This window comes from Barbus barbus, assembly GCF_936440315.1.
Source record: "Barbus barbus genome assembly, chromosome: 29".
NCBI lineage: Eukaryota > Metazoa > Chordata > Actinopteri > Cypriniformes > Cyprinidae > Barbus > Barbus barbus.
Genome location: NC_136757.1, coordinates 8,893,828 through 8,903,143, shown reverse-complemented (window position 1 = coordinate 8,903,143; position 9,316 = coordinate 8,893,828).

Sequence of the window (9,316 nt, the reverse complement as noted above, 5' to 3'; positions counted from 1 at the left end):
CAGAAAAAGAGTACATCAAGTTAAAAGACTACCGTGGCTAGCAGAACAATTGGGTTGCAAACTTGAGGAAAAAGAAAGTGTTCACATCGGTCCTGAATGAAACTCTACCATCTGTAAGGTTCCACCACATGCATCTTGTTTTAGAAGGACACAGATGGTCTTTCTTGGATGTACAAGCCGTGTGAGAATGCTGTTGGATGTATCCACAAGATTTCACCATGCTGTCTGTGATTTGGATAGAAATGAAACTGGATGCTGGCCTCATTACAGAGAAATGGTCCCTAAAAATACTGCAGCAGAAACATTCAGATACCCAGCTATCAAAAAAGCAAATGCTTCAGCTTTAAAAGTGAATAAGAGCTTATGCCTTTCAGACTGTTGGATTAAAATGTGTAAAATGCATGTGTTTATAAAAGATGTCACTGAAGATATATTTACATCAAAACAGATAAAATATTAAAAAACAAAAAACAAAAAAAAACACATGGCCTAGAAATACCATAGGAAATATTAAAACCTTTTGCTAATTAAATGTTTTAAAAAAACTTTTTAAGCCTTTAATGTTTTGTGCTCATTAAGTGTGCTAGACTACATTGTCTTTATATCCAAAAAAAAAAAAAAAAACTTTGTCTGCACAAACAAAAGGTTTTATATATGGATAATAATATGGATGTTGTAATGTAGTTTGTTCATTACAGAACCAAGAATCCAGTATATTTATTGTCCTGAAGCAAATAAGGAACAAAACTAAAAGTTCAGAGAAGAAAGTGCCAAAATGTGTCAGGTGAGAGAAAATCTCATTCATGTGACTAAAACAATACAATTTTGTATAAATTCATGTAACATGTAATGTTGCATTAATAAACAAAGTCTGGACTGGTGGTTGTATTATACACCATGAAAGGACAATCAGTATTATCTTGGTGATGGAGATTGGGATACTATTGATATTGTGTGCTAATTTGTCAACAAAGTGTCTTCACAATGGAGTGATTATTTGAAGATTAATTAAACATTTGGACGCAAAGACACATTATTGGGTAAACAAAATATTTGCAATGAACTTGTTGTTCAGGTGAATGAATATAGTGTGAAAATCTCATTATGTTTTCCAAGAAAAAACTATTGCTCAAACATGAGTTTAATGATCTGTACAAACCTACAAATATTAGTGTTTGTGCTATAGATGAATAATGGAAGTAATGTGCTTAAGTACAGAATGTAATGTTTTTGGATACAATTGCATGTTATTTACAATTAAATGAAAATGTAATGTTTGACCCACATAAGTAGGACTTAAGTTAATCTTCATATGTACACTATGTATAAAAATGTAATCAGTCAGTGTTGGGGAAGTTACTTTTTATGGAAAGTAATGCATTATGTTACTTTTGAGTTACTTTTAAACTGTGGGCAGGGCCTGCTTGTTTGTTTTTAATTTTAAAAAGTTATTTTTACAAATGTAAAAGCCCTTTCACACCAAAAGTAAAATGAATACTCGTAGGCTGAAATGTAAATTCATGTCTGTACAGTAGAGGGCACAGCTCAAACAAATTGCATAAAGAACATGACACAGGAGAAAAAAGTTTAACACTATTCAGCAATAGCAAAAATTTAATTTTTGCTTACTTTGGTTGAAATCAGTGTTGGAGGGAAACTAGTTACAAGTAACGGAATTATGTAATTTAGTTACAAAATAAATGTAATTGTAATCAGTTACAGTTACTGAGAAAAAAATGTGTAATTAAAAGTTACTTATGAAAATGTTAAGAATTACAAAGGGGGTTACATCTGAATTTTATTCACACACACACACCCACATACAAATTTAACTGATTGCTTTCATAAATTGCATTTTTTTTGCACAAATTGCGTTTTTTCACGAGTTTAGGACACAGAATAGGACACATGCTTATTCAATAACTGTTTTATTTCCTATTTTGGATTAATGTATTTGCTTTATTTTTTAAGATTGACTTATTTTTTTCTAGGCCATTGTTAGATCCCAGTGTTTCCTGTCATAACTATGCAAAGATTTGATTTAAAAAACATCATCATAGCTATTAAACTTATTTCTTGTTATGGTTTTTAATCTTTATTTAACCTCAGAATGATCTCAAAGTAAGTCTGATTTTGTGGTGGCTTGTGGCTGTGCTTTACAAATAAATTATTATAATCTTAATACAAGTGATAAAGGATTTTGAAAGTCTGAAAGTGTTGAGTGAGTCAATGTTGAGTACTACTGTAAGGTTAACCTGGTATACGTTTTAAAAATGATTAACAGTTAAAAACATTAGAAAAGTAATCAAATGTAATCAATTACATTACTTTAATAAAGTAACTGAAAAGTTACACTTCTTATTACTTTTTAAATAGGGTAAATTGTAATCTGTAATTTATTACATTTCCAAAGTAACCTTCCCAACACTGGTTGAAATAGATCATCGAAGGTCAGTAGCAAAGACATTTGGTTAATAAAATGGGATTACATAGCCTATATAAATTATATTTGTCTTATTTAACATATTTAATTATATCAGGTTTGTATCATTTTAAAAAGTAACAAACTCAGATATTTCCTTCTAAATTAAAAAGTAATGCGATACTTTACTAGTTACTTTAAAAAAGTAATCTGATTACATAACTCGCATTACTTGTAGACTAATGTGTTACCCCCAACTCTGTAATCAATTACTTTAATGTGCTTTAGTATGTTAGTCAACATGAAAATAAAATTTTGCACAAACAAACACCACTAAAATCTAGTTAACGGTATCATGTTACCGCAAACTTTAATTCAAAGCGCTAAAGATTCCACCAGTACGTTTGCTAATTCAAAGGATCACCAATGCATGTGAACCGTAGGGAAATAATCTGATGAAAAGATAAAAAGACTGCAAGTCAGTAACCTTTGAAACGGTCTGGGCATGTTATTATCCTCAGCACAACAGTCGAAAATGAAAATGAGCTACTACAGCAACAAAAGACAAACCAATAAAAAGGAGGAAGCGTTTCTATGGTGACCAACATCTTTTGAGTTTTTCTCTTTCTCCCCCTTCTCCACTCAATCTCTAACTGTGATAGATAGTGATGTTTTCAATGGTCTGCCATCCCAATACATCAAAGACAGCCAACTACGCAAACACTGCTTCGATAATAGACCATGCAGTGATTCACAAGGAGGATGACAGAAAAATCTGAAAGAAAAACAAGCTGCACCCTACAAATAAGTAATTGAGACACTTTCAGCTCTTCATCTCTCAAGCTACAGGCTGCAGACCAGGTTAAGCTCACAGGTCTCAGATCTATTGTGCAAACATAATAGAATATTCTGCTCAGTGCGCAGACACACTGCCATAGAAGTATTAAACCTGGTGGACAGAGCCATTGTTAACTTTCCCATTCAGCCCTACATCTGGAGAGCCTTGTGTTCAAAGGGCAGAAGTGAGCTCCAGATGTTTTAGAACCGCACAGGTTTACTGCATGCTGCTTTAACAAATGAGCTTAACTAATACTTCTTGTGAAACTGATTTAATTATAATTGCTATTAGTATTATAAGCAGTGCAAAATACTTACAAACAAACTTATGTTTCTATTGTTAAGGGTCCGCCAGGCTACAAGGTTGCCCATTTTGCACAAGTTGATATGATTCTTTAGGGTCTTAATTAAAAGTCTATAACATACTTTGGCTACAATTTCTCAATGGTAGTGTAAAAAACACGATTTTTACCCTGTCAAAATCAGCTGTTTTCAGCAAGCCGTTTTTTAGTCCATGTTGCTTTAAATGCTAATGACCCTGCCTCTCTCTTCCGTGGGATGACGAGCAGTACTGTTTACTTTAGCCACGAAACTGACTGACTAGCACGTTATTAGGAAAGGTGATTTGCAAAGATTCATAAAAAACCCTTAAACTCACTTCATCTGTAGGTGAGGCTGGATCACGAATGATTTGCGCTAACATAAACGCATTTAGGCAGATTGGGGTTCGGCGCATTCAGTTCAAAGTGAAAGTAGTGTTAATCCTCTGCATCTTCAGCAGCTCAGATGTCAGGAGTATAGTCATTATTACATTCAACAACAAAACACCTCAATCGCTTGTCAATCAACTATCGTGGGAGCGGCCTGTACAGAACTACGTAATTCGAACAGGAATCTCAGAACAGAGATGTTCTTTTTTAGAATCCCCTTTTGAGAAAGGGGATTCTAAAAAAGGGATTTTAAAAAAAAAAACACTGGGTGGATTTTTATAATTATAGGATGGATGTGTACACACACTTCCAACACACATTTATGTTCAAACAACTTGAAAATTGAATTTTGAATCCGATGACCCCTTTAATGGAGAAATACAACACCAAATGGATGTCTTTATGAGTCTTCAAACTTTTTTTAGGCCAAGAGGTGGAGCAGCAGTGTTGCCAGATTGTAGATTGTAGAAATGTCTAAATAGTACCAGAAGCTCAAAAAATATCATATTTGAAAGAAAATGATCGTACACGAGTCAAATGCAGCTACAGAAAACAGCTATTTATCTAGACCAAATTTTGACAAGATCTTAAAATTATCACAATAGATAAATAACTAGGCATACCTTAGTGGGAAGGTCCAAACTCCTCTCCTCCGAGTCGCTGTCATCGGAAGCCTGTGTGTTGCGAGATGTTGACGGGGGAATAGATTTGATGCCATCAAGGACCGCAACATATATCTCATTGGCTTAAAAGGACACCCCCTACCGCATTCTTAAAACACTCTGAGGTGTGCACGATCAGTGAGTAGGCATAGAAGCCCTATGATTACAATGACCATCATTTGAAGTGTCACGAAATTCTGAAATTATCACTATGAGATTTTTTTTTTTTTTTCATAATTGTCATACATCATACAGAGGTCAAAATTATCTTACAAATTTGAACGTCTGGCAACACTGTGGAGCAGAGACCCCCTTACACACTGAATAAAAATGAGCTCATAACAGGGTTATTGTAACTCAAACTAAAACCATAAAAAACTTGGAGTAAGATTTTTTTTAAAAACTAAAAAAAATAAAAAATAAAAACCTGCAGTACCAGTGCAGACCCGTTGATGAAGACCCCTTCATCTTCAGCAAGATAAAGATTAAAAAAAAAAAAATCAATAGATCTCTGACTGAATTCAACTGAAAGAAAAACTAAGCAACAGTTGACTGAAAATGTGTGAATAATGATAGACAACACAGGATAGTGTAGATAAGTCTGAATATTCCTGATTGTGAGTTGAAATAACAGCATGGAACGAAAGCAGCTCTTTTGTGTGTGGACTGTTTTTCCTATTAAATTGATTTTTTTCTTTGTAGGAGACAGAAGCTGTCAGCAGCAGCTCTCATATACACTCACCGGCCACTTGATTAGGTACACCTGTTCAATTGCTTGGTAACACAAATTGCTAATCAGCCAATCGCATGGCAGCAACTCTAGCCATCTAGATGTGGTGAAGACGACTTGCTGAAGTTCAAACCGAGCATCAGAATGGGGAGGAAAGGGGATTTAAGTGACTTTGAACATGGAATGGTTGTTGATGCCAGACGGGCTGGTTTGAGTATTTCAAAAACTGCTGATCTACTGGGATTTTCACACACAACCATCTCTAGGGTTTAGAGAGAATGGTCTGAAAAAGAGAAAAAATATTCAGTGAGCGGCAGTTGCGTGGACGAAAATGTCTTGTTGATGTCAGAGGTCAGAGGAGAATGGGCAGACTGGTTAGAGATGACCTGCAAGGTATGCAGAATACCATCTCTGAATGCACAACACGTAGAACCCTGAAGCAGATGGGCTACAGCAGCAGAAGACCATACCGGGTGCCGCACCTGTCAGCTAAGAACAGGAAACGGAGGCTACAATTCGCACAGGCTCACCAAAATTGGACAACAGAAGATTGGAAAAACGTTGCCTGGTCTGATGAGTCAGCCTGGTCTCATGTTTATACGTAGGTATTAATATGTAACATTTACAAGCACAAAACGTACATTTTTGTACGTTTTTATTGATGCTAAAACATACAATTTAGACGTATTTCAATGTTTAAAACGTACAAATTGATACGTATTTTTAGCTAAAAAAGGAAATATATTTACGAATCTTTTATATCATTAAGATATTCGTATCAATGCATTTTTATCTTTTTATCAATAAGCGATTTAGATTTTAGACCCCTTAACCTACCCCCAAACCTAAACCTACCCATTTTACAGCGAATATGCATTTTTATCATTTTATAAATAAGCAATTTAGATTGTAGACCCCTTAACCTACCCCCAAACCTAAACCTACCCATTTTATAGAAATTATATAAAGTGCAATTGACCGAAATATGCAGGGAAATAACCATTTTAGTAACAATATAGCATTAAAAACGTTTTTATAGATGCTAATCCCACTCCTACATCTAAACCTAAACATAGCTAACTTATATCTGTACAGTATAAGAAAAACATGACAGACAGATAAATGCAATTAACGCTACAATCATTTATATATTGCAAAAATGTCAAAAGCACTACCAATAGTAATCCAAATGACGATGAGTTGCAGCCGCAGTCCTTTCTGGTGGAATACAGCAGGTTTGTGTGAGGTGCAGAGCAGAATTTATGTTGTTAATCGCTGAAAATATTATCCAGATTATTTTCCTGATCCTCTCGCTCTCAGTTAACTCGTGAAGACGCACGTACTTGCATCATTCAAAAACACACATATGAAGGTAAAATAATGCCATAAAGATTTGCTTTACATTGATGCACAAAGGCAGCGACTGAAGAAGCTTGAAAATCGTAGAGACATAGAGGCTATGGAAGCAAGGCTTCGAGTGTACTGAGGAGTCAAGAGTGAAAAGTCAGCTGTGTGGTTCAGCATGCAGTGATGTGAGCAACCCCAGTCGCCTTGTTCCTAACACACCATGTTTGAATCAGCAAGTTACAAAAAGTGAAATACCTGTAATACAGGCATTACCCTATCTCAACTTCCCATTCCAGAACCCTTTGTATTTTTTGGTGACCCACTGAAGTTTATAGAGTGGAGCACAACCTTCAAGGCTCTTATAGAGAGACGGTGTCCAAATCCAGCAGACAGGCTGTTCTATTTGCAAAAGTATATTGATGGTGAAGCAAGATCAGTTCTGGAAGGCAGTTTTTAAAGGAAAGACAAACAAGCCTATCAGCAAGCTTGGGAGAAGCTGAATGCCAGATATGGTCACTCTTTTGTGGAGCAACGTGCCTTCAGAGAGAACCTTAACAGGTGGCCTAAGATTGGTGGATCAGAGTACGTCAAGCTAAGAGAACTCAGTGACTTCTTGCAATCATGTAGTGATGCTATGCCGCACATCAAGGGTCTTCAGGTGCTGAATGACTGTGAAGAGAACCAGAGGATACTGGGTGACGAGCAGATGGAACCGTTATGTCACAGAACAGCTAGATCAAGACAAAGATTACCCAAGCTTTAGTGAGTTTGCTTCCTTTATTTCAAGGGAAGCACGCATAGCATGCAATCCGGTGTCATCTCAGTATGCATTAAAGATCTCTGACGAGAAGCCATCGAAGGAGGTAAAACGTTCAAGAGTAAATGTGTTGGCAACCACTGTGAAGGATTTAGATGCAGCATGTGATACGGCCAATTCCAGCAATGTCATCGACAGCAAGATTAAAGAGTCTAGTAAACCGAAGAGTACACTGGTGCGTAGCACAAATTCAGTCGAATGTATGTCCTGTGGAGAAGGTCATTCTGTCCATGAGTGTCAAAAACTAATGGAAAGAGCTGTGGAGGAAAAGAGAAAGTTTGTCCTGGAGAATAAGTTGTGCTTTGCATGCTTGAGAAAGGGACATTGCTACAAGGACTGCAGGAACAGGGCTGTATGTGCTGTATGCAAGAAGCGCCACCCAACTCCATTGCATGAAGATCGTCAGCCAGGAGACGATTCTCTGTCACAGATAGTTTTGCAGGCTGAAGAGAGTACATCCTCCCTATCATGCTGTGTGAATACAGGAGAAGGTGGTACAACATCCACGATTGTTCCTGTATGGCTGTCTTCATCTAACTTCATAACATCATAAACCCTTAGATGCCTTATTAGACACTCAGCTTTCCGCTATGATGGGGAAAGATTCCATTGTGGAGAGTCAGAGGCCTTAAGGTTAGAGGGTTTTCTTCAGACATCCCTATTTGCTTGCCTCCTGTTTATACAAGGGACTTTATTCCTTTTGAGCGCTCGCACATCCCCACCTGTGAAACAGCTAAAAGGTGGAGACATCTAGAAGTAATTGCTAATGAAATGCCTGCAAGAATGGATTGTGGAGTGGGACTTTTGATTGGTTACGATTTTTCCAGAGCACTGGCACCTCAACAGGTCATCACTGGCGGTGATGAAGAGCCTTATGCCATTAAGACCGACCTCGGGTGGAGTATCATAGGAGGCACTCCACTGCATGTGAGCTCTAATGATGTGACTGGTCTGTGTCAGCGCATGTTAGTCAGGGAGCTTCTCCCTGTGACACCTGCTGCTGATATTAGAACACTCGAGCTGGTTTTTGCAGACACTCAGGCAAGAGAGAAGATTATATGTCAGGATGATGTTCAGTTTCTGCGGGTTTTAAAAGATATCCATGTGAATGAAGGTGGCCAACTTGAGATGCCCCTTCCTTTCAAAGCATGTCCCCTCCTTTCAAATAAGAAGTTTGCAGTTGTACGGCCAAAGCACCTTAAAAGAAAACTGGACAGGAATCCTCAAGTCTTCGATTGTTCAGCTAAGTTCGAAGGTACTGCCTTGAATGATCTATTGACTGGGCCTGATCTTCCCAATAGGCTGACTGGAGTTCTTTGCTGTTTCCGTAAACACTCAATTGCTGGCATGTGTGACACTGAGAAAATGAAGCTGCATCTTCAAAAAGGCATTTCTGACAACAGAGAAGTTCTGGAGTCCATTAGTGTGAAGGTGAAGAGTTGACTTTCATCATGACTATCTTCCAGGACAGAATGTCTTTGCGAAAGCAGAGTACACAGAGAAAACAGAGCAACTCCTCCACCTTTAATGTTCAACTTAATGAGAAACATCCCACATGATGTGTAATTTTCTCCATTTGTGGCTTCAGTGTACGTTTTATTGGGGTTCTTGGCTCCATTTGTCACGTTTGGCAAGAGGGTGCTGCAAGAGATGTGCCTTAAGGGCATGGGTCGGTATGAATCTGTACCCACTGAGCTGAGGCCAAGGTGGGAGAGTTGGCTGAATGATACAGATCCCAAGATGCTTCACACCTCTAAACTTTAGGAAGTGCCTAAGAACTGAATTGCATCA